The sequence below is a fragment of the Sparus aurata genome, chromosome 2 (genome assembly GCF_900880675.1).
Source record: "Sparus aurata chromosome 2, fSpaAur1.1, whole genome shotgun sequence".
Taxonomy (NCBI): Eukaryota; Metazoa; Chordata; class Actinopteri; order Spariformes; family Sparidae; genus Sparus; species Sparus aurata.
The window spans coordinates 16,516,258-16,543,667 of NC_044188.1; the positions used below are offsets into that span (position 1 = coordinate 16,516,258).

At 41.3% G+C, this 27,410-nt stretch overlaps 1 protein-coding gene across 4 annotated transcripts in view; it reads left to right on the top strand.

Annotated features, from left to right (window-relative positions):
- The window catches only part of grik4 (glutamate receptor, ionotropic, kainate 4), a 339,847-nt gene that overhangs the window by 16,507 nt on the left and 295,930 nt on the right, over window positions 1–27,410 (top strand). The gene's annotated exons all lie outside the window — the stretch shown is intronic.

The following is a 27,410-nucleotide window of genomic DNA, read 5'->3' on the forward strand; positions in this document are numbered from 1 at the left end:
ATTTTTGTCTTTTACAGTGTTGAGCCATTAAATGTAAGTCAATGTATGAGAGCATCGATACGGGAACACAGTGCAATTAAGCCCTATCGTGTTGTCAGACTATTTTTTTTGGTTAGTTAAATCAGGATGAGATATACTGACATGATGTCCCCAAAACAAACTTCTGCTACATGATTTTTCAGTTAGTTCAAACATTATCTTCCTCTCAGCAGTAATATACAGTGCAGGATTTTCTTTAACATCCAGAGCCATGGCCATAATATGATATAACTCAGGAGCAGCAGAAGTCAGACCGACTGTGTATGGTCTCACACTGTGAAATCAGTCACAGCATAAAGATGTTTCCTTTCCTGATTTAAAGGCCAACAACAAGTTGGCAAAAGCCCTGGATAACAGGTTTTGGGACATGTTTTGTACCAGACCATAAAGTAATTAAGTCTGTTGATCCTTCAGGCCTTGTAACCAAAATGAATTCAAAAAAACTTAAGATGCTGAAAAATTAAAGCCAAAAAAACAGAACAAAAATGTAACGCAGATGCTTCCATATAGGGTGCAGAAGAGCGCAGTGAGTGTTAGGATGATGTGAGCGATCGTTTGGCAGTCACCAGATCTTCCCTCTGAACATCTGAGGGTCATTTTAGACGTGTTCTTCACTGCCATCATTTAGACACCAAATGAGGGAGTATCATTTTGACGAAAGGTGTTCATACAAGTTAAGCTTCTGACACTTGAAGAATCCAAACCACAGACAACTGAAGCTGTTCTTGTTGTGGCCCACACCTTACTGATATACTTTTATGTTGTCTTTTCCTTAATTTAAAAACCCATACATTCGTCAGTATATGTTTACCCATTAAAAGCATTGGCGAAGCACGAGCTGACTTTTAATTTAAAGTTGGCGCGTCAGTTAGCGAAGCACTTACTGCTATCGTTTAGCAAAAATGTTTCAACGGAGCAAAACAATCGGCATTTTCGGCATTTGTTGACAGCAGATCAGTGTGGAATATATCAGAGGAGTTTTATTCAGTCTGTGTGAAGTGCTAATCTTCACATCTCCAACTTTTCAGTAAGGCAGCCAACTTCTTTTCCCTCATTAGTGTTTAGGTTTTCTATTGGCACTGGGTTTAAATGCATGGAGTAGGTGAGTGTGTAACTGCAGTGTGCGTTATTACATCAGCTATTGATGACAAAAGGAACAAGGTTATGTAATCGCATGTTCCCAAATACCATGAAACACAGCAGCAAGCAAAGCGCAATGCCATTGTTCTGACAGGTCATTATTCTGAAACCCGAAAAATGTCCAAATGGACCTAGAGCCCATTTGTCAGACAGCCCATCATCCCCAGCACAAAAACACCCACACACTCTCCCTGGAGTTGGTTTAGGGACTGCCAGCCCTGTCCATGATGCTGAATCGGCAAGTCTTTCTGGCCTTACACCAAACGACATACTCCGACCCTAAGCCTAACTGGCCACTAAAGTATCAAGTGCAAAAATCCAGGGATAGTGTGTATGGAGCCTTCAGAGCAGTGGGCTTTTGTTTTTGGTATAACAGGCTGTCGGACAAATGGGCTTTGGTCCACCAGAACATATTTGGGACTGTTGGGGTTTTGGAATGATGGTCAGTTGAAACAGAAGGCAGTGTCTTTGTATCTATCACTGATTATGAACATACATAGAGTTCTTTCTCTGTCATCCTTGTGATAACTTCAATGCCCTAATAACAAAGTCACTAAACAGATATGATGTGAGATGCAGATGGTCGTCATTAAAATTCTATATGACACAAATATCTTTTCAGCTAAAACTCCTTGTATCAGCCAGGTGTATCATACTAATCTATCTCTCTTTGGCTACTTCAGGCTACCGACTTCTATCACTGGTGTGTAAACAAAAATTAACATTGTTAGAACTGATCCTGGTACATCCCGCCTAAAGCCCCCCATCTTGTGAACCAGCCCTGTGTGCCTTCCCAATTCCCCCCTTGCTGTCCTGTATGCCAGCCAGCTGGGCTGGCAGTCTTGCACTTCACTTTGATTTGTGAATGTGAATTTTATCAAACATCAATATTCTCTTTTGAATCAAATCCAAATGGGCATTTTATAGTGCTTCAGGCAGGAAACAAGCTCTCTGCTCAATATTGGGCCTTTCCTAGTATTGCCAGACCTCCTCTGGGTCTTTAAGATGAAAATTAGAATTCTGCATGCCCTTACTTGGCCATGACGAGACAATCTGGGAGTAGCGGGCTTTATCTTTCTATAGATTGTGGCTCTTAAGTGCAACCTTGATGCCGAAGACCAGAGCCGTGTCTCATTCATGCCTTGCGAGCAGTTCACAATAGAGTGAGATGCTTCATGCTGACTGAAGGAGAATTGTGTTGCACAATTAGTTTGTGAGACCCCAAACTTTAATCCATAGCAGAAGAATTACACTCATTTCTCATGTAGGTTTTTAACAACTGCTGTGATACGTTTTATTGTGACACCAGACGTGAGTTGGTCGTGTCCCTAAGGTATTGAAGCTAAGTGCATCGTCTTCCTTCGCTTCTTTGAAATCCCCTATTCTCATTCTTGCTCTTTCCATTACCGGCATCTTCTTCAAGCTTCCCTTTTTCCATTTTCCTTTCTGCTCTTCTTCATACCCATTTCTTGCCGGGCTCCCTCTTTCTGTCTCATATCGCATTGTCAATCTGATTAGCCATGGGAAAGAACCAGTACCCATCCATTTTCACTCTGGGGTAGTTTCAGTGTCTGTAGTCCACTTGTCTCTGCCGATAAACACTCAGTGACTATGTTACCCAGCTCCCTAGGCCTAGATTGCTTGGATGTTAGGGTCCACAGCACCTTTATCTTTTTGTAGCCTGCTTCCAGGTCGTCATTTCTTCCAATTATTGCTTTTCTTCATCCTACCTCCTTCTTTCCACTCTCCTCTGCCTTATCTCTCTTGCTTTATGGAAGATTTGGCTTCCAGTGGTTTGCCCCAGAGATCGGTTGCCACGGACTCTCCCTTTCTCTTTGTCATCAGTCCTGTCGAGCTGCAGAGCTGTCTCCCTCCCCCTTGTCCTCATCAACATACACTTGTAGCTCTATGAGACCCCACTATTTCTGCAGGGACCCCTTAATGTACGGCATATGCCACGTGGCTTTCCAGTCATTCTAATTGGTGAGTGGGGGTCGTGAGTCAGTGCACATCTGCACCTCTCAGCTTGATTGACATGCGGCAGAGGGGACTAGTCATATCCCAGGTGCCTAGGCAGTATGTCCTGGCCACTTTTTAATCATGTTCTGCAGGCTGGGGCTGATAAGAGATGTAAAGGTGATTATGGTTCAAGGAGGACGTCCTTGTGCAGGGGCCTTGGGATTACGGCTCTTTGCTGTGTCCTGACTGGGAGGATGAATACATCAGTATTCAGATGGTAGCTTCCTCAGGGGTTACAGAGTCACGGGAGAGATTTGGAACGGAGAAGGGAGACTCGAGCTGGAATCGAACGCCCTAGGATTGTGTGTAATCTGTGAACCCATTCCATTCTGATGAGCACAGCAGATGATGGTAAGGGTGTTAATAGCATTTCAGATATGATGAGCTTGGGTGACCTCAAAACTCTGCACTCCACTTCATTTTCAATACGTGAATGACACAGCTATGATCCCAGGCGATGCTCCTGTGTGAAAAGGTGTGAAGAGAAGTCACTGTATGCCCTTCTTTGATAGTTGCGAGGCCATCAGATTTGCAGAAGAATCTTATTAAATAGAGGGAGATCAAAAAGGCCCCAAAAATAGCACAGCCATTTCTGTACGTTGAGCCATGCAACACTTTCTATGGCTGGAAAGTCCGAGCGAGGGGTCGAAAGAATGAATTCAAGAAGACCTTGCACTCCTTAAATCTCAAACGTCACGTTGTGTATCTGAAAACATACATTTCCACTGGTCATGCCACAACTTGAAATCACTTCTCCAAAGTAGATAACTTTATTGGCTTTATGTCAAAAAGCGGTAATATTGCTGACAAACGTCTAAGCTTCAAAGTGTTTATCTTTTTAGAGCTCTGACAAGCTGGACTTATGCGTCAGCGCAGGTCACCTCATGTCTCCTGTTAACAGTTGTAGACAAACACACACTGTGCAAACACTCCAGCTGGCAGTGCGCTAACCACAGACCTGCACAAATGTTCTGTCTGTTTGTTAAAGGTGCAAAAAAAATAATAATTAGGATAATCTGTACTAGCACTCATCGTGAAGAGATAAACACTATGTTGCTAGCCAGCAGTTTTCGGGCCACTGTGAATCTGATTAAACAGTCTGATCATATACTTGGAATACTACTGGATGGCACTGTCTGGAGAGAAAAACTTGCACTTGCGCTGCAAAGTTATGCTCTGCTGTGATGTGCGATGGCTCTGTAAGCCTGCAGGTGTTCTGCTTGTGGAAGAAAGACAGAAGGGGCAGGGGTGAAAATTAAGGAGAAAGAGTGCTAAATGGGGAAATTTATGAAGCTGAGGAGCCAGTATGTCAAGGACACACTTGGCTTAATAATGGCCAATGTCTGACTGAACTATTTATAGTAGCATAAAGGTCTTTGCATCTATTTTTTAATAATTATGACACCAGGGCGGTTGGATTGCTGCTGTAGATTGCACTAGATTTGATTACTTTGGGATACATTTCTGAGTTGATGTATGTTTTATATGTTGTGTAGTGACATAAAACTATGCATTAATTGTGTTTTATGTAGCAGGGGCGAGGTCTGCAATTGTATATCTTTTATACTGTCTCTGCATTTGAGGATTGGCTCCTGAAGCAGTTTCACATTACTCACTCTAAAAGTGTGACATATTTACATCTCATTCTGCCCGTTCTTTTCTATTGGCCTGTGTCCATGTCACATTACTGTCAAGTTAAGGTCTGTGAAACAAAAAGGCAACATGGCGGACATTTCTTTTTTTGCAAGACAGTTTTAGTTTCATAATCCTCTTTCAGTAAATGTGTGTGATCTTTAGTTTGTTGGTTGCTAGGTTATGTCATTTATCCAGGTTTCGCAATAAAATTGTACAAATGCAATGTTTTCTATTGTTGCTATGGTGGTTGCTTTGGACTCATTTTTGTTTCTTGTTTTGTATATGTGTTTGATAATGTTTTTTTAATTAAAAAAAATAAAAAATGAGGATTTGAGAGCTTAAATTGGCTTCAAAGTTCCTGGACTCTCTCAGGGATGACATATTTCCTCTACTTTGGTTTTCCATCAGGCCGGCACAATGCTGCCAAGTAAAGGTATTCTTTATATGATATTGTCAACATTCCTTGAGAAATAAATCGTGTTATGCTTGTCAGTTTTCATTAGTTCTCCTTTGAGAGTTTTTTTTGTTGTTGTCAGTTTTGCATAGTAAAAGGCTAGCCATGAACCTCAGCCACTTACTAAGGAGGCAGTGTGTTGTCGGTGGACTCGTTCCACTCCTGTTTCGGGTTGTCGTCTGTGGTTGGGCCTCATTCCATTTCAACTATTGCCATTATGGACAAACAGAGCCATTACACACATTTTGATGTGTGTCAGTCAGTTCAGAAAACTGAGAAATCAGAGGGAATGGAGGTGGGTGATTATCTCCTGCTGCACACTTGACCCTTACTGACTGCACAAGGACAAGAGGGATGTACATTCATGAGGACGCAAGTCTGTCATGATGTATCGACGCAGTCAGAGAGAGAGACACTTGAAAATGCTGGATATCCACACAACTGAAAGAACCTATGTACATCTATTAATGCACTTCCATTTGAAGGATTTTTCTGAAGTGCTCTGTCTCGCTGGATTGGCACAGCTCTCTTTCATGCTCGTCAGTCATAAGATGATGTGTGGAGCGATAAAAAGGTGCAGAACAGATTGCCTTTAATTACCTGTACGCTCAAGCTGATCACAGTGTGTGACCTAGAAAAGGGAGGAGACTGGAAAATTGGAGTCTTGCTGCCTAAAGCTTCTCATGGAGTCCACAGTGTGCATGCCCAGAACACACCTCCAAACGCTCAAGCTCACACATGCACGTTCACTGTCCCCCTCTGCTGCACAAGATCCTTCATTATTAAAGAACTATCTTTTCTGACCTTTTCAAGCATGATAATCATGAATGCATGGATAATCTTTCTCTCTAGCTGACATTAGGATGTCACTGTTACATTAACAATGGGGCAGTGTTGCAAAAAAGGGATTCTACACAGCGTATTTGTCAGCTCAATGGCTAATTGGGCTCTAGTCCAAGTCATTTTAAAAATTACCTATAGGACAGAATTATATGTTATGTGATTTACACAGTTAATGGCCTAATTGTTACGGTTTGTTAAGCTCCACAATAATAACTTGATTTGGACGAGTATTAGGATGAGGATTTTATTTTTCTGACAGCAGACTCAGTTACAGACAAGACCGCTAAATAAGCTATACCTCAGCCACATGGTCACTGAATGAATGACTCCTCTTTATATAGACTTAATGTATATCTACAGTACCTGCAGTGCTTCATTAAAGGTGCAATATGTAACAGCTGGCCACCAGTCAAATGCATACTAAAAACAACTCGGAGGCAGCAGATCACCAGGTAACTGCTAATTGCCGCTAATCGTACCTGCCCATAGCTAGTTAGCTTAGTTAGCCATGCAGCAATCCGTTGGACTGCGAGGAGAGTGTTAGTGTCTACACTGCTAGCACGCGCTAGCTGGTTAGCATGCTGTTGATAATTTTAGTTAATAGTTGTTAGTAAGTTATGATTTATGTAGTTTTTAACAAACAATCTTACATGTTTCCCCTTTAAAGAACTTTATTTATGTCCAACTGGTCAAAATGTAGATAAAGATTTTGTGGAAACAGCCCTCATATTTTTTGGGTATAGGTGTTTGCTGTTGAAGCAGACACAGAGGACTAATGTTTTCACCTCTCCCCATTGGTTACAAATTTTGTTTTGAGTTTCGTGCATGTCTGTTGACGGTTGCATGATTCCAGCATCAGTGTAATCAAATTTTTTTGTGATAGAATCTGACGTCTTTGTAGCACAGAGATGCATCGAAGAGAATGCGCCTGTTTTCTTTCTGAAAGAAAAATGTATAGAAGTGTATCAGAGGTGCAGAAACCCTGCAATGAACGGAAGAGCACACGTTTCCACCCTGCAGTTGTGACAAAAACACTTAATTTGCACTCCAAAAAAGTTTTGCAAAAGAGTTTTCTGTGTGGAACTGGATTCCTAGACGATTGCGGAAATCAAAAGCACCTACATTACTTTGTGAGCAACAGTTACGCCACCAATTAGTACAACCACCGGAAACATTACTAAAAGGCCAGTAAAAAACTTCAGTTGAAAAGCCTCATCCACCGATATTATTAAGACTGTGGAAGCTATGACTCATAGGCTCGAGTTACCACTGTGAAACAAGCAATTAATTCTTTGCTAAACAGATGCTCCTGAATGCCTTCCTGCAACTGCTTGTGCTACCTGCTCTAAGGCTCTACGCTACTGTTAAGTGTTGAGGCAGACACATAAAGTGCATCATTGGCTGAACTACTGAACCATACATGAGCATTACAGTTGGCTTACAGTAATGATTTTATACTTTATTATGAACTGCCTTAGTCCGCAGACTGAGGATCCCACAGGACTGAAGCAGGTGTTTTAATCATTGATGGAGTTCAGAGATGGATTGAATGGCTTGTTAACAAAGGTTCAAACAGTATTTTTGATTATTTGTATATTTTATTTTGGAAAATATACAAATAATCCAAATAATAAATTTTTCCAAATGTAAAAGTAGACAACAGAATTTAGTGCTTAATGCAGATGCTAAACAAACACTCCCTCTTTATTCGTGCTGTCTGCTTGAAGACAATGTGAAAAACTTTTTTTCTTTAAAAAATGTTTGATGTTAAAAAAATTTGATCTAAAGGAGACCTATTGTACTTTTTCTGTTTTCATTTCCTTCAGTGTGTTTTAGGTTCTTGCTCATGTAAAGGTCTAGAAAGCTAAAAAGCCCAAAGTCTGTGCCAATGAGAGCTAGGGATGCACTGATCCGACTTTTACAGTCCCGATACCGATGCCCGATACCGTTCCGTTTTCTTTTCCGCTTTTTTCCGTAAGGGGCGTGTAGATGTTTTATTTCTTCTTTTTCCGGGGAGGTTACTGGAGTGACTGTGGGCGAAGGCCAGGGCACACCCTGAACGAGTCGCCAGCTCATTGCAGGATGCTTGCTGATGGCAGTGGCTGCCAACTGCGCATCAGGAGCAATTTTGGGGTTCAGTATCTTGCTCAAGGATACTTCGGCATGTAGCTCTGTTCCACCCCAGGGGAGCCGGGATTCTAACCATCCGATACCATTGTTGAATTAATAATAAACTGTATACCTTCCATCTTATACCTTCCTTCCACCATGTGGAAAAGACTAAAGGCACCAGACTTTCCTAACTAAACATTACTTTCCTATCTAAGGCAAAATAATCAAACAGTTACCGAACATTGTAAACATGTGTAACATTATTATTATTATTATTATTATTAATAATAATAATAATAATACATTTAATTCATAAAGCGCCTTTCAGGGTACCCAAGGACACTTAACAAAGTGGAACAAACAAACAAAGAATAAATGGAGCGCCTGTCAGTCAGCACGGAGGGAACACTAGCACCAAAGTCAGTAGCACCATCCGTTAACAAACTTGTGTCTGGAGGCTCCAGGGGTGAAGTGACAGCAGAGGTCCAGGTGCTCCTGCACTGAACACCTGAAGACCCCGCCAGCAATGGCGGAGTAGCGACCGTCTAACATCGCTGCGAGCCGGGGGAGACCACAGCAGCAGAGGAGAGCGACAAAGGAGCCAGGCAGTGAATAACCCTGAGGTTCTGGTGGAAGGAGGACTAATAGCTAATCAGCTGAGAAATGTGATGTGAGTAAGTGCAAAGTCCTGCAAACAGGAATACAAAATAAAACATAGCAGCTGAACCTGAGAATAAACTAATAAAAAGTTGGTCAAGCAACAACTTGTGCTCTTCTAGGATGCGACATGCGTGCCGCTGACGAATGACGTAGGATGTGCTGCGACAGAGAAAAAAAAAGAAAGTGGATCGGCCCGTGGATCTGTTAATTTTACCGATCCCCGATCCAGCTGTTTTGTCAATATCGGGGCCGATATCCGATCTTAATATCGGATCGGTGCACCCCTAATGAGAGCTCCTCTGGTAGGTGAAAACAAGACAGAGCTGACGGGAGACACGATGAGTGGTGTAGACTCAGGCGTGTGTGAGCTGACCAATCAGAACAGACTAGGTATTCAGGAGGTGGGGCCTTTAAGAGACAGGAGCTAAAACAGGGGGTTTAGGCAGAGGGGGGAATACAGAGCTGCAGCACTGGATAGTATGAGTATGTTATTTGAGTGTTAAAGCATGTAAAGTCGCTCTAGTAATAGCCCAAAGAAAATGATGAACCTGTAAATCAGCATACATTTTCGTAGGAAAGGTTGTGATTCTTATTTTGACCAAAATCGTGCAGCCGTCTTCTATGTTTAAAGATGAACTGTTGACAGAGGACAGCTTGTCCCAGCAGGCTTGGTTGGTGGTGAGGCGAATGACAGAGACTCATCATGCTAAGTGAGACAGCTGAGATAACTTAGTTGCCTTCACCAATCCAGCAGACAATCACAATAGCTTGTGTTCTCGCACTGATGTCAAGAAGTCGTGACAGTTAAGACCAAAATCTAACTTTATTAAAAACACGAGGTATCTCCAGTAATAACAATTGGGTGCTTCTTGCTTTACAGTCAGAAGTGTGATCAAGTTTCTGGCAGGTTTTTCCTGGTTTCTCCTGACTCCTGTCACACTCAGTGTCTTGTATAAATCCCAGTGACAGAACACAGTAGTTCCCTGATGTCGGTGGAGTCCCAGAGGATCCATTCCCTCTTTTAGGTACGTCTTAATAACTTGTAACTAGTGTGAGTGTTCAGTGATAGTAGGCTTGCACTCCTGGGTGTAACCAAATTACACAAGCTAATAATGATTTGGTAAAAAAAAAGAAAATCCTTTCATTATGACGTCCCCCACATCAATGATATCTGCCACACATTGTTGATTAATGAATTTCAATTTAATTTTAATGAAAACATCACTCGACACTAAAGTTTACAACACCTCTGAGATTTGCGTAATATTTTAAGCCAGTTTAATCGAAAAAATGCGAGATCCCACACGGGCCCATAAATTCTGGTAGCTGCCCTCAAACAGAATTATGTAGCTGAGCTCATAATATCAAGGGTTCCATTCGTAATATGTTAGTTGAAAATGACTTAATTAAAATCACCTTGTCGTGCCTCTCCTTCAGGAGTTTTATGTTGGGATAAATTCGTAAAAAAACATCAACAGTTTGACAAAAGCCTCACATATGCTCCTGTGCCAAATGCCTGTGGAAATTTCAAAGCTACCAACTTCTGACAAAGCTCCTGATGACTAATTTTTAGGTTAGTCTAAGCTATGTGCAGGACTTGAAAGGAAGCACAGAGGAGAGAAAGAAAGTCTTATGAAATATTCAGACAAATTATCATACCAAGACACAACATCCTTATCTGAGTACACAGTTGGCAGGAGCTCTAGTGACAGGTGTCTTTTTTTTTTTTATTCCCAAGTCGAACAAAATAGAAGATGGCTGGATGGAAAGAGTTGACAGATACAGTTCCAGGCCTGATAATTTCTCAAACTACTTATTTAACCAAAGAGTTTTCAAAACTCAAGTCAGAGCTCTTTGGGCTTCACAGTTGCATTGTGGGCAACGTAGCCACCATGTTTTGAAAAGCAGTCCGCTGGTCAGGCATTGCACTCCTATAGTATTCATTTAAAAAACAAATGATTCAAATCGATAGAGCAGATCCAGAGAGGTTGCCTTTGTCATTACAATCATTCTTCTTCCTTCTCAATCCTGGCGCCCACATTACCCACAATGCAACTTAGTGACAAGCAGTACATGCAGCTTCTTCTAGGAGGCAAGAAAGGCTTTATAATCCTTTTTTTCACATGCGCAGTAGTACTCAAAACAAAGACCTATAAACAATTAACTGTGTAAAATTGGTGGCGTTGCCCTTTAATGTGTGAGGGATTTTATGAAGATGCCTGAAGTGCAAAGCTCGACAGAATCGCAAAGTGGCATCTTCCGTTTCTGTCAAGTTAGCTGGTCACGGTAACTGAAAATGACATTTTCGCATTTGATTTCTCCGTCCTCTCCCCGACATGTTCACATAATATTTAATAATCCTCGACTACCATTGCCTTGAAATGATGTTGGCGCGCATGTGGGCATTTTCTTGGGAAAACAGAGCTTAAGTAACCTTCTCTCAAAGGTCAGCTATCATCACGGAGGCATTGTGTCGCTTCAGTTTGTCTCACCAACAATGCAAGAACGCCGATAATTACATTATCACACCATTCTGCTGATACTGATATTTACCTACATGACACAGCTGACCATCGCACGCCACCTTTAGACAAATATTCTCCAAATTTGCTCTAAGTTGCCAAACATGAAGCACCTCAGTCCCAGTTCCACTTTATCTTCTTTTAAAATTAGATTGATCTTTGTATTATCTCCTCCTCCCACCCCTCCACAATCTTTCCCTCTCTCCATTTTCCATCTTCAGTGAGTCATTTCAAAAAGTGGGCAGATGCAGGGTGCCGAGAGCAGAATCGCATCTCGTTTTTAGTTCGATCATATTGGTGCCTGGAGAGATGCGACTCCTTGCTCCTGCCGAAATTTTTTACAACTTCTCTCTAATCACAGTTTAGCCCTGCTACATTCTTGTGTGCTTTGTCAGGTTTGATACCTGCCTTGTGCACAAATTACAGGGCTACGGCTGCTGCTGTGCTGTGTTCTGTGTGTCTTTATCACCCACAGAAAACACCTGCTTCTCCTCCTCCAGAAATGCAAGTTGCCGCTCCTTTTTATAATTTCGTCCTTTCATGAGAGGAGCTGAGCTACCCCACCGAGCACCGCCGTTTGGTTAACCATCTGAAACACCTGTGGTAAATGAGCAGGGCCTGGAGGAGGGCCGGGTAACTGAGGAGAAGCCTAGCAAGCTGAGGGGAAAGAGACTCGCGTAGGAAAGAGCGGCAGATTGGAGGCTGAAGACAGAGAAAGATACTCGTTGACTAAAGGTGTCCAGAGGCATTTTGTCTTTTCTTTCGGCCGCTAGGTCCAGTTTCGCTAGACTTAGCAGGTTTTTCCTCAGATCTTCTCTCCTATTAGTGTACCATCTTAATTAGCCCTAATGAGTTGAGCTGAGAGAAAGAAAAAAAAAAGCGTTGAAAGCTGACAAGTTTGTTGCAGGCAATTATTGTACTGTCCTTCCTGTACCGGCCTTATCTGCTGAAGGGCGGAGATTGGGATCAGAGGACTGGCAGCCTCTTCGAAAAACCCGGTGTGTACTGTGGACTCTGGTATCGATTAGAGGAGCAGAGGAAGAGGAGGAGGAGGAGGAGGAGGCTGCAGACAGAGATTAGTGAACCTAGATGGTTTTTTTTTGCTTGTGGGATTCTTGCAGCCACTGCTATTGTGGTTGCTATACCAGGTGATGCTTCGAAACACACAGTGGACTGGATATATTAAAGGCCACATCAATGTTAGCCTGTCTGATGGAGGAACAACTCATGCATCCTCCTTTCCCCTCCTCTCTTTCTGACTGAATTTTGTCTGAATGTTTCTCCTTTCTAAACTCGTGCATTACACGGCCCAAGCCTGATAGCATTCATATTGTCTTATTGTTGTAAATTCCCCTGGTTGCATCAAAGCCAAAGGCTGTATTACGTTAATGTTAATGCATTTACATCACCACAGCTTCCGCTTGTTATTCAGGTAAATGTTTTTTTATTTTTTATTATTAATTGATAGCAGACGATGTAATGCCATTCTTGGCACATGCATTGCGCTTACATTTGCTACACTTCTTTTCTCACACCCACCACTTACCCCGAGGCTCCAACCTAACTCTGTTGGCAATTTGTTAATTCTAAATGAAAATACAATTTATAAATAGACAATCCCATTCACAGCAACAGCTCGACATCAGTGTCAGAGGTAAAAGAGACAGAAATGTCACCGCTGAATGTACACAGCGGCATACTGGCAGATGAGTAAATACTACTTAATTGAAGTGAACATCGCCTACATTGATGTGGTCCCACTGCAGCTGCCTGCATATATCTTTCACAGTGCAGCTAATGAGACAGATGAAGTGCTAACATGTTCACACTTGGCAGCAGTAAGTGCAATCCTGATGTCAAAACTTGAACTTTGTATCCAACTTGTCTGATGTTGGGAGCTGAAATTAAAAGAAAACTTTTGACACATTGTCGCCGCACTTAATGCTCTATTCAATGAACTATCCATGCAAGAAAAACAGACTTGTTCAATGGTATACGTGGTAAATGCTACCGTAATTTTTGCTGTGTGGTGACCTTGTGTGCTGACGTGAGGGTTTCACAGCTGAGGCCTCATGATTGATCGCTCACCAGCATTGTCTTCAGGAGTTACAGCAAGAAATAGGAAAAACTAACATGGATCCTGTGCATGCTGCCTGTTCATAATACTTTTATGACCTGTGATGTGTTCTTGTATCTTTCCCTTTGTGGGGCCTGGTGTGACATATAGACTTCTATGATTTATTTGTCAATGTCAATGCTCTCAATAACCTTATTAGCAGACTGTTGATCAGTGACAAATCTGCAATACACTAAATTTTTCTGCCTTTGAAAAAAAAAAATATCTCTACTATCAGCCATTGCGGACGTTTAAAGTTAAAAGATAACTAAGATAATGCACTTGGCTCCTGGCTCTTTTCACTCTCAGTCGCCTCAGCTCAACAGCCTTTTGTTCTGCTTCTCGTTAAAATATAGCAACAGTAGCTGCTCTGTCTGTCTTTTATGTTAAAGTCGTCATATTATGCAAATTTTCAGCTTCACACTTTTATGTGGGGGTCCTACTAGAATAGGTTTAATAGCTTTAATTTTCAAAAACCACATTATTTTTCTCATATGGTGCATTGCTGCAGTATCCCTTTTCACACTGTCTTGAACGCTCCCTTTTATTGAGTGAGACATCTCGCCTCTGTTCAATCTTTGGTGAGAGTTGGACATGCACATTACTTAACAGGCAGGATGTAGCCAATCAGAGGCAGAGCAGGACGGGTCATGCGAAGCTAGGTAGTGTGATCTAAAATAACACCTCTAGTAGCAACTACATACACACAGCGTCTATATATTGTATTTTATATATATATACATATATATATATACACACATACATACGTACATATATACATTTACATATATATATATATATATATATATATATATATATATATATATATATATATATATATATATATATATATATATATATATATATATGTGTATGTATATAATAATCCTTCATGAAAAAGTTACAGAACTTTTGGCTTTTTTTTAACACGCCCAAAAAATGATAACACAATATGTCCTAAATTTGCACTGGAAAATATTACATTATGTGTAAACAGACATTATGTAGATTGACATTTGTGTCAAACAGGTTTTCATTCAACAGTAGCTGGCACATGGATGTATGGAGAAGATGGTAATGTTGTGATTAATACAGTCGAATGATGAAGAGAACATGTAATGCCTGAGTGTTCTTGAGTGTAAATAGTCTGCTGGGTGGACACACACACATGTTCATTTAGTAGGCACTATGTTATTAAGTGATTTCAAACACAGCCTCAATTTCAGTGTGAGTGAGTTTTAAATTTTGATGTAAGGTGGGTGATTTAAATCTTTTCAATTACACATGTGTTTTTCCTGCAGTGACAATTCACAGTGTCTGCTGGGAAATGAATCTACTCATGTACATGCTGTGCATGATGCAAACGTAATTTGACTAATTTATTGTTTAGTCAAGGTTGAGAGTGCTCCAAATAATGAACTTTTTCTCAGCACTATTGACCACTGTGTTTGTCAAACAGACTAAGTGCGCTTTGTCAGACAATGTTTGTCTAATTATTGACGAGTCAATAAACTTATCAGCCAGGAGAAGAGATTTAGAAGAGAGTGAAGCAGTTGACCAGAGACAGTAATGTTTTATACGCCTTCAGTTGATGAATAAAATTACACTTTAGCAAATATCCAAGAAGCACAGGAGGCAAGGTAAAACACTTGAGCTTTGCAGGCAGGAAAAGATATAAATGCGTGGATTGATTGTTGGGTTTAATAAACACAAAGGCAACACAACCATAATAGCATTAGAGCACAGTGAAGCAGTTAATACACGAAAAAACAAATGCTTTTAAAAGGACACAACAGGTCATATTTAAAGGTCAGAAAATAGTCACTTGTCATGTGGCAAGAAAATCAGACCTAGAACATGTCAGACAGGAAGTAAACAATAATACACTTGTCAGCAGTCAGTCACTTGAGCTACATGAAACATCATAGAAACAGTGTTGAAGCTATTCAACTTGTTTTAAAAAAAGATGTCAAGACTACCTTTGGGCATTGTTTTGTGAATATGCCCCGGGTTTTCATCTCTCCTAGCAACAGTTGAACGTTAAAACAAATTTATAATATCGAAGATATCCATAGCAACAAGCATCATGAGTTGCCTCAGCAAAATTGATAGATTAGGAATGTAGAACCGTCGATACAAGTCAGGCTCTTTTTCATTTTCAGTTTTTTTAAAATCTGAGACTGATGTTTGCACAGCTGTCCCTGAACATGTGACCCAGTGGTATTTGAATCTAATCTATCAATTGTTTATATCAGAGATATATTGATGATCATCTGTTGTCTGGAGACTCTTTACACTCAGCTACTGATGCTCCTGAAGGGGCAAGGCCTCTACTTTTTATTGCCGGCTTTTCATCACAGTACAGAGGTTTATTAGTGATGCCGTAATGAATCACTTTTGAGTGTGATTGCCTTTGGGTCTTCTGGGGAAAGGTAGTGTGTTGTTAAGAGGGCATCAGGCCAAATTGTGCAAAAACAGAAAGCAGACTTAATGAAGCCAGAGTGCATTATGGGTCAGGTGTGTAGGACAATTGCTCTCCAGAGACATAGACCCTTCACCCTCAGACATTTAGGATTACCCTTTAAGTCTGACATATAAGTGCACACACACACACAGATTCGCACAAACATGCACATGTTTCACACACTTACACAAACACACAGGCATGTAACCTTTTCTGCTCACATTTACAGTTTTAAAGATCGAAATGTACGCTGAACATCCTGACATGATAATTAAAAGGGTCGATGATGAGGTTGTCTGTATGAAGTATGGCTCTTTATCAGGGTAGCACTTCATTTGCTCCAGGTATTGAAGCAAGTGTACACCCAGCTTCTTTCTCTGACTGCTTTTGCAGACATCTCATTAGAGGCATGTCAAGTCCCTCTGCACAATGTTGCGATGATTATACTGCAGGGACGGTGTGGTTTACCATGATTGAAGGAAGAGGGTGAGATGCTCCTCGCCGCTTTCTGCTCTCATCATGAGCATTGATATGACTATGGGGTTAATTGTGGTGCAAGTGCATGACGGATCAAAAGGTTTATAGAGCTCGGAAGATAGCAGCTGTCGAATGTAGTTCTCTATTAGTAGAGCCTTACCAGCTGTAATAAAGAGCCCAATTTTGGTTCAGTTAGAGATGAATACCTGTGCGATGGGACGGCACATTAAAAACACTTTGCAAAATAACAATTCCACTTCTTCATTTTTTCCCATCTGCTCAGCCATTGTGGATCATCTGTTTCCAGGCCCGGCCCAAACCAGCACAGAAAATACACATATATGATTTGGGATTTTATACCAGATGCCTTTCCAGATGTAAAACTCCCCTTTTATACAGGCTTGGGGCTAGGAATGGGAGAATATAAGAATATGGAATATATCGTTTTCCAATAACATTTTTTCAAAAATATTTTATTGCAATGTATAAAGACACATATACAATGCAAGAGGAAAAGATGATTTCCCTCATAGCCCCATCCCACCCAGAGCAGATACAAAAAAGGGTTACAAATAAGATAATAACAAATAAGACCAGTTCAATCCAAAAAATCCAAAATGGAGTTAAAAATGTTGAAGATCTCTACATCAACTTCAAACATGATGTATTCTGTCACATTATTACCAGACTCAGGGACAGTCAGGTACATAGCACCATGCACAGGTTAACTATAAGCAGTCGAGTCACATTGTAATTTAGTATGGTGTCTTTCTGCGATTGGAGCAAAATACATCTCAAGTATATTAGTTTAGAAAAACAACATGGTCTTAGACATGGAGAAGCGCTGTCAAAACAAGACAAGAGGTACAGTCAGTGTCAGGTAGAGTAACATTTCTGGGCTGCTCCAAAGATGGCAAATTTTCTTTTCTTTTTTTATTTGTAGTTTAGTGGGCAGCATCATGTCCTCTAGGAATGATGACGAACAGAATGCAGAGGACGTCCAGAGAGGTAATGTCCATCTGCCAGCAAGCAATAAGATTAAGCTTCTTGAGATTCTGAATAAAAGATTTGATCATGGATTGTGATAAAAAAAATAAACACTTAAGGCAAGTGGACTGTAAGGAATTTTCATTATTGGAAGAATTGTGAATTGGGATAATTGTAAATATCCTTACATCAGTGACTGGATAAAGAGTCCCACATTAATTTCCTGATTTATTTTAAACTGCTATAGAGAGGATCCCTCTCCAAAAAAATTGGACATAAAGAAATATTATCCTTTATTTGTGCAGCAGGATGAACTTATAATTTAAGACTGTTCAAAAAAAGATGTTAGTTTCTTAAAAAATGTAAGATAAAGTTATTCCAGTATGTTAAAGTATCATTTATTTTGATGTTTATTAGGATAGTATCGTGAACCACAATTATTTCGGTGAAGAAAATCTGACAAATGATTCTCACATCATCCAATACTAAGTGAAGGCAATTTGGAATACACTGACTTGTGCTTCCCAGTGGCAAAGCCTTCACACTCTTGTCCCTGGTCCTTCAACATGTGGACAGGAGGAGGTGGCGATTGAACCTCCTTGAATTGAATGTCAGGTGCCTCCCTTTGTAGCCATGTGGGAGCATGCCCTGTTTATGTAACAATGGCTGAATGCTGACACGCCTCCACAGGATCAGTGCTACTTTCAAAGGCCCCCCCAGTGGTGCTGGCCTTCAACATACCTGTGAGCGTGAAAGCAGCACATGTCTCACAGCCAGACCTTATCTGGGAAACACTCTTTAAAGGAGATAAAAGGTCCCCTTGCTTCTCCTGGCCCAGCGGACGGCCATGATGAGTGGAGAGAGAGGTTTGATCTACCAGCCCCCCTCCGGTGAACTGCCAGCACCTCAAACAATCCAATTCACTTTGTTTATTGTGCGCTGTTCAGCCGACCGTTACCTGATAGGCATCTGTTTACCGTTTGGGGCCGCGGTTCCCGTAATGACAAGTTGAGTGCCATGGTCAGCTGGCAGTACACCAGTCTGTAATCGCTCACCAGCCTCTCAGGCAAGGGCATGACCAATTCTGTTCATTGAAATGTCAATTATAGCATGTAGTGTATTTTCTAGCCCAAGGATAATAAATCAATAATAGATATATAATCTGATAATTATACATCTGCTGGTATTAATGTTTTTTGCATGTATTTGGGCTTACTAATCGGTCAAGCTCTACAATATCCGTCATGCCAACGGTATATGATAAAGCTTTGACAAGAGTGTTACGATGCTGTCTCCGTCTCGCTTCTGTACTGTAATACCCCCAGACAACACTTCAGATGTAGCAGGCTTAGCTACATTTATCTGCTGATGAATGTGCTGGTTCTGAGAGCACAGGCTTTAAATCTCAGTGTTTATGTTTCATAGCTTTCTTCCCGCTGGTGTTTTCTTAAAGCTGCTCTTTACTCTCTTACACTTCTGGAGGCTCCCAGCCAAACATAACAGGATGCCTTTAATTAGCTGGAGTCTCTGCATACAAAGATAATTGTGAATAATGCAGTTCCATAACCCAAGGTTGAATGAACGCAGCGTTTGACTCATGCCTCGGCTCCCACACAGGGGCAAGTCAGACCATTTTTTTTTTTTCCTGAAGTGAAGGTTAAGTGTTGTAAGGACACAGAACAGAGGTGAGAGAAGGCAGTATGATCATATTGACCCAATGATTCATCTTCCTTTCCCCCTGATGTTCTTCTGAATTGGGTTTGGGTGTGCTGTAGCTGTGTTGTAAGTGGGTGGACAAGGTGACCCGTGCTGTAGATCAAACTGCTGAACAACTGCTTGGGGACAGGGTCCTGCCCGCCTGACTGGACATCATTTTTCTCCATTTAGCCCCATCTCACACCTGTAATAGGGTGGTCGTCCACATGAACGTTCGCGGCTCCGCTGGGATAGAGCCGTTTTTTCACTCACATTGCTCAGTCATTAACAACAGGAGTCAACAGATTTACGCGACTTCTGCCGGCTTGAAAGGACATCAGCTATCAGGACTCCTTGGTCTTTTGGGAGTTTTTTTTCTTTTGAGCAGAACATTTTTTTTTTTTGCTTGATGTTTAACCACTTTTAGTAACAAGCAGATCAAAGGTCTCATATCGTCTATCAGATCTTGAATCCATGTTCAGTTTTGATGGCAGTGCTCCAGCTGCCATTTTAGAGCGATATTCTCTTGTGGTGTTTTTTGTTTCTCAGACACATTGAGATTCTGTGAAGACTAGCACTCACACAAACACACAGACGAGATAACAGACACACCTGTGCTTGCTGCAGGAAGGGGTGAAATGCGCAGATAGCACTGAGTTATGTTTACAGTGACTTGAACCATTTGTGAGTCTATCATCTTTTTTTACTAGTGTACAACAAAAGATGCAGAGAGAGTGCATAGTGATTGGTTAAATATAAATGTGAAGTTAAAAAATAGGTTTGTTTGTGTCGACAATAGATGTGTACATTTCCTAGTACGAGATAAAATGCTCTGACAGTGATGAATCTGAATATGTGATGCTCCATTTAAGAGGATGCTTCCTTCTCCTTCCTCTGACTTCTTCTCTGAGAAGTTGAGACTAATCACCGTGTATACATTTTAAACTGTGAGACTTCAGATAAGATACATTTGACAAACTACAGCCATTGCCGCATGGTTTTAAGGTGGGGCTATACGAGTGCGGTATACAAGTGCAGTTTCTCAAAAATATTTGCTGCTCTCATTTCATTGGTACCCCCGACGTTGAAAAAATGTCACAAAGGTGCCCTCTTAAAAGTTCTAGATAAAACATGATTCGGTGCCCGCTACCATTGCCGAATATGCAGGAAAAATGTGATGGAAGCGCCCTCAGGGACGCACATCCGGGAGAGAAAATGTGTGGCACAACACAACACGATGACATACAGGTAGCCCTACATGCTGGAAAAGAGCTTGGGACTGCCCTTTGTAGTGCACCAGCCTCAGCACCGTTGCATCTCACAGGAAATCATCTTGGGGACACTCATACAAACATGGTTTGCAGCTACAAACCCATCAGTGTGATGCGAGAGTCCAGAAGGGAGAGTTTTCTCACTTCTAACATTTCAAACTGACTTAAATGGGGGCATGGTGGGACACAAGGGCCAAAAGGACAATTGACACATCCACGGGATGGAGATGATGTCTGTCCTACAGTATGAATTTCTACTGACTGTTTGTTTAGTGGCTATAAACACTAACATTTTCAACCCATCCCCATCAGACAGTCCACCACTGTTTTGTCGAGAAGTAGCACTGTATGTTCATGTAAAGGTTAAGTTGGAGATTTAAGTTTTTGCTTCAACCTTTTCAGTTACTAATTAATTCATAATTTCACCGGTATGTCGCTTATCCTAAAAATAAATTGGGTTCCCACACATCTCATGCATGATCACTTATGTGTTGTGTTGCGGCGTGATTGGTCCTGACTGGTTTCAGTTTTGGGTGAACTAGCTGGCAGAATGTAAGACACACACACACACACACACACACACACACACACGCATGCACGCACGCGCACACACACACACACACACACACACACACACAGTTAATGACTACTATGAGGAGTGAATCATACCAGTTAATGTGTGGGTGAGCAACATTAGGTTGTCCAAGTTCAAGAGCTTCAGGGCTCTTTAACATGCCGTTGAAGAGCATTCTCACAGTTGTCTGAGGAACCACTAATTAAAAAGATGAAAGTGGGGCCCTGACCATGAACGCATTAATGACATGTCACTGTGGACCACGTATCCTGTGTTGACTCACAACCAACTTGTATGTTTTTTTTTTCTCATGCTAATTGTTAGAGTGATCAGCATCATTAAGCCACAAAAGCACGCCTGATGTAATCTACTGCACTCTGATGCAGAGAAAATGAGCTGACAAGTACTGCAGATGGCAAGCTTATGTGATTTTTTGTTTCTCAAATTCTAGTCATTTTCCTCTACTAGAGGAGAAAACTGAATTTAAGGGGCTTCAGAAAACAAAAGCACATGTGCATTTCATCCAGTAGCCTCTTTGACTGTCTTTCTTCTATCATAATTCTCAAAGTTCCAATGAAAAATGATCTCTTTCCCCTCTCAATCACTTCAACACACCAGAGTAACAAACAGAATAAATGTCATTGTGACAAATTTCATACAAACATGCATAATTTTACAGTTTCCAATAAATGAAGTGATAACATGGATTTGGTTAAGGTTTTTTGTACTAGTGTCACTGCCTGACCGTGTCTATAGCCAGGGTAGCAAGCAATTAGCATCAGTGCTAGTTAATTTCTCCAATAAAATCCATTTTGGTTGTTGTTCCAGAGACTGCTAGCGTCTACATTGGTCCGATTTTTAGTATTCACGTGTCAAATATTATGTGAATAAATGAAGCTGTAATTGCAGGTAGAGTTTCCTCTCGGCTGTGTGAGTACCCTTGGTTAGCTTCCTTAATGGTACAGCATTCAATAGACTTGGCTAAAGGTCAGAGACCTGTGTGGACCACAGTAGAACACGTATGTGTCACGTATGCTAATCTTTTCTTGCAGTTGAGGAAAGAAAACAATTGTGGTTTTGCGTGTTGCTTTGTGACCCTGATGTGAAACCCAATGTTTTTTTTTCCCTTATATCCAAACAATACTACAAGTCACAGTGAACCAGCACATCTACGGTAGGCGTGTGTGTGTGTGTGTGTCAGACACAAAGGGCCCCCGTTGTTAGGCCTTGATGCTCGCCATGTGCCCGGCCTTGTGGGAGTATTGATTGAATTGGGATAGTGAGCCAGAGTTCCGCCGAGACACATTGTGCACGCTCACCTGAAAACATATAGAGAAATTGGCTTATGTGTGCAGCACTTGAGTGACGCCTCTGAGTGATTGCGATACGTGCCCTATCAAAGGATCAAACAGAGCTGGAGTTGTTCTGCCACTCGAGTCAAACAGAGTGACTTTGGTACATACTCGGGTGATGCGCAAGCTGATGATAATTGAAATTGCTCCTCTCTTCACTTCAAGCTACTGCCATTTCAATTTTTTCTTTTTCTATTACCCCTCCTGCGCTCCCCTGCAGCTACAGTCCCCTCCCTCTGTCACTCCCTCATCCCTCTCCCCGCCCTCCTCCTCTCCCTCCCCTGCCCTTTCTCCTCGACTGAGTTGCTCTTCATTCGCCACTTCCCCCTATCGTTTTCCCTAACTGTATTTAGGATTTGCACTTTGCGCCTCGCATAAGCTCATAAGAGTGATTACATGTTCCCTCACTGTTGTTTCTTCCCCTTAAAATGGAGGCTATTTTTTTTTGTCTCCTCTCCTCCCCTATCATTTGACATTCTGACGTGTGCATGGGCACAAAGAGAAACAAAAGGAGGGAGAGGCAAAGAAGGAGAGAGAGAGATAGATAGAAATAGGTAGATAGATAGAGATAGATAGATATATAGAGATAGAGATAGAGAGAGAGAGAGAGAGAGAGAGAGGATTACAGAAATAGAGAAACGTAGAGAGAGGGCAGGAGACCTCTGAGGGGAGCAGAACAGAGAAGCTGGCTCGAGGAGAGAAAAACGTAAGCTTGATAGCTTTTGATATACAGTACACATAATGATCTATTTAAGGACTTCGATGGTAAACAGGCCCAGTGATGTATACAAGGACAGCAGAGGAAATGGATATGTAGGAGCAGAGCATGTCAGATATATATGTGGGTTTCTGTGTCCCTCGATTCAACTGGTATCTTTCTCAGACATTGAGTACAGACGTATGCATGTATATTCAAAAATGACAAAATCCTTTTTATTCAATGATCAAATATAGTCTGATCTGTGTGTCATGTCCTTGTCAGTGTCTTTTCTCGTCAACAAGACTTTTACGCCAACTTCAGGCTTTTCCGCACTAGAAGAATTCTAATCCTTAAGTGTTGCTGGATCACGTCTGGCAAACAGACAACCAAAGCACAGCTTATGGCTCGAGGGGCTCAGAGTAAATTTGAAATCTGTCTGCCTTTTTTCTGGCTTTGATAATATAAGCCTTGATAGAACAACTGCATTTAACTAAGCAAAGTGAAGTGATGGAAATAGCACTTGTTCGCTGCTCCAAGAGTTCTCAGCTAAGTTATCAAATAATCTTTAAAGTTCAAAGGTACAGTTCAGAGGGAGGCGTGGTATGGATATTTTTCATCTGATACAGTTACCTTTAATTACCTGCTTCTCATGGCCGATACCAGTACGATAATCGATTTTTCCAAAAGAAGTTCACAACCAGTGGAGATCTTGGAGAGGGAGCCCATTGGAGATCATTCCAAGCTGCTCAGTGGGGCATGAAGCCAAACAAGCTCGACTTCTCGCCAAACACGCCAAACAAGCTTGCATAAAATTACCTGGATCTGCCGCATGGCTAACTTTTGGTTTAGTGCCTGACTAACTCGAATGGGGATGAAATAATTTAATTGTGCTTTGTTTTACGGAAGCTTGTGAAGGCTTGTGGGAAAAGATGATTTGGGGCCACAGTGCATCAGGTGATGTTGTAAGTACACGGTTTGGCCACGAGGACAATTGGCTCCAAAGCCTGGCACTATTCATGGGGGCTTGCATACATGTAGCAAAGCAAAGATGAACACTTTAATAGTCCCTATTCTTCTTCTTCCTCTTCTGTGTTACTTGGAGGACTGCAAACTGTACCACTGTACCACCAACTGTATCAAAGTTTTAAATGCTGCTCTTGTTAAGTCATCGTTAACATTATTGGCTCTATTCATTGACTATAATGCCCCGGATACGCTTAATAGCCAATAATATAAATTGCACGTCCCTAAAAATAAATATGTGATATATTTATGTAGGAATATATATTGTGCTTTATCTTATTTAATGCTTTCCACCACAGGGTCTGGCTTACAATTTTTAACCAGCATACATATATAATAACATAATGTATCATATGATTTAGACTATCTAAGAATGGAATCAGCATCACATGAAACATTTGTACTCTCACAAACCCAAGACATGAAACACAAGATAAGACAAATGCATTGATATCACATTCATTCATCCAACACGTATCCACGTAATTCCCCCCCACACTCTCTACAGACATCAACAATATTCGATATGAGGCTTTTATCATACGTTCAGCTCTGTCTTCAGATCTGTCAGCTTCAAATCAGTTTTAGCGCACACAAGTCCTGAAGCAAAATCCCAACAGCAGCCATAATTAATTGTGTTTTTCTTGTAAGGCTCTAGTTGTGAGAGCGTTTAGAGTGTGCTTTTGCTGCATACTAACATTGAACTTCTTCTCTGTGGCATTATTCAGCTGCACTTTGTCACTAAGTGAAGTGAGTCAGATTGGTGCATTGACCAATTTAGCTAATGTTCTGTGCTATTGTAAAACCCTGAAGAAAGAGAATAAAAGAAAAGGTACTCATTGGTAATAATTATCATCAAATCTCAGCTTTTACCTTTTTCCCCCTCCCTTTTAAACCTCAGAGATGACAGGGAGGGTGCGTGCAGTATATTTGTGCCGGCGACTACTGATGTCAAAGTCTGGGTTTCTTTTCTTTTTACAAGCACATTACTACAGGGCCACGCAGAGTTCACCATAGTGGGTTTTAATGAAGTCTCTGTGTCCAGTATAAAAGCGACAGGAAGTTGTATTTTATGAATTTGCCGCGGCATTAATGAGTGTGTGGCCTCTGGAGGGACTCACCTTCACACCCGTCACTGGACCCGTCAGTGAGCATAACCCTGCAGTCACCGCCAGCCATGTAACAACTGTGGACAGAGGAGCGTGCAGTTTTATCCAAAAACACAAGCCTTGAACCAGATCTTTCAACAAAGATACAAATAAAACCTTCCTGGGCTTTATGCATATAGACTGTTGGCTTCTTGGCCCAAACATTCACAATCTGAGGTCTTCCGTTCAAAACACACCATCACCGTAGCGCAGCTTGAATCATTTGATGTCTCCAGTACACATCGGAGCGGGATCGCATGGGATATAAAGTTATATATTTAGCGTATTAAGTAGATTTGACGCACTGCCCTGGATGCAGGAGCTGTTTGTGTGTTATCTCATGTGATTTCTTACCAGAAGAGACAATCTTTCCAGCTACAGTTCACCAGGAAATGTCTTTCTTAATATCATCTTTAAAATACCAGGACAGCGGGTCACAGAGGCCTGGGTATTTTTATACATCAAAAATAAGTTTCTCCCATTCCATCGTAACAGACACAAGACCACAGATGGAGACTCGCTGCCTTTTGAAAAGAGAAGGAATCAAAGAACACACGCTGGAATGTGCCTGGGAAGGGAGAAAGAATGAAAACAGCAATGCTTTTCTGAACTGGCACATAGGACAGTGACATCTTCTGTCGTGGGGTATTTCACATGTCTGGTTTAGACTTTTCAAGAATTCCAAATACAGGAACATCTCCAAGCGAGATGTGTATAGAATTCACGTCACGCCATAAATTTTTAATAACTTTGCTCACTTTCTGCCAAAATTGGGTACAATGCCTTCACTTGACTTAAGTTTAATAGGAACTTTGTGTCACTGCATCATTTCATGTTGGTGGTATGATGAACAATGTTAAACTTTACTCTATCATGTCTGCACCCAGAGTCCCCAGTTCTTTCAGAAAAAATCTGCCAGGTGCCAGACGTTAGATGGATCGAGAGATAGCTACCTCCTCTTTCTCTTGAGCGTCTCACCAAACTCTGATCGATCAAAACTAGGCAGTGCTGATAAAACTGTAAACAAATATTCTGTTACTACGCTGACTATGTCTCACCTAAAATGTTTTTAGAAACATATTTTTCTCTTACGGTTTAGCCGCAGGAGACAAAGATCTTGAAGTGGCTGCAGTATTGTTCCTGTAATGTCCTTTTTTCCTTTTTATTCTCTATATCTCACCTAAAATATTTTCAACAACATACAATATTGTTTGTTACCAGCTGGCTGCCTTTCTTTATCCTGTTTCAAAATGGACAACAACCCAAAAAAAACAAGCACCACTGCACAGTGCATTCTGGTTGATGTAGGTTTTCTACCTGTTGAATGAAAGAGAATGCAGCAGCCCCTTTTCTCTGTTTGCTTAGCTCATGAAACACCAATTCCAAAATTTCAGAGGAAATAAGTTTTGTGACTTTTTTCATATTTGTAAGATAAGTTGATTTTTGAGTCTCATTCCCAACTTGTCAAATACTGACACTTTGCGTCCCTGACGAGTTGGGATTAAGACTCAGAGGCGCCGTGACTCACTTTCATTGACATTTCAATGAGTGCTGCATTAAAAGCACCATCAGGTAGTATTTATTGGAAATAACCGATTGCTGCAAATGTTTTATACAAAATGTCAAGTTGCTGCTTCAACAAGAATGACTCATACTCTTTTGGAAGGGATAATGGTGAGGTTGACAAAGCAATTTCTTGGTTGGATGCTGTGTTCTACTGCAAAAATGATAGATGAGGAAATCTTTGGCTGACTGAATAGATGCTGGACCACTCCTATTCTGCACTCCTGTAATCCTGGATAGAAGCCTGCTGGCTCATGTCAGGCTAGCCTTACCCCCTCTCCTCAGAGAGACTAATATGGATCTGTGATAGAAATGAGTGCAATATGGCATACACGGACAGAAAACGAAATTTAGACATTATGTACAACATGACCTCTGTCTCCACTCCAATCTAGCATAGTTTGTCCACCAAAGAGTGCTGACAAGTTGGTTTTCTCAACTGCAAAATCTCCTGCTTCATTTATATCTTGGTCACACACACACACACACGCATGCACGCACGCACGCACGCACGCACGCACGCACACACACATACACACACACACACAAACAAAACAAACTGAAAACAATACGGAGCTGCTGTGAAATTCTCATTTGGATCCATCCTGAGATCCAC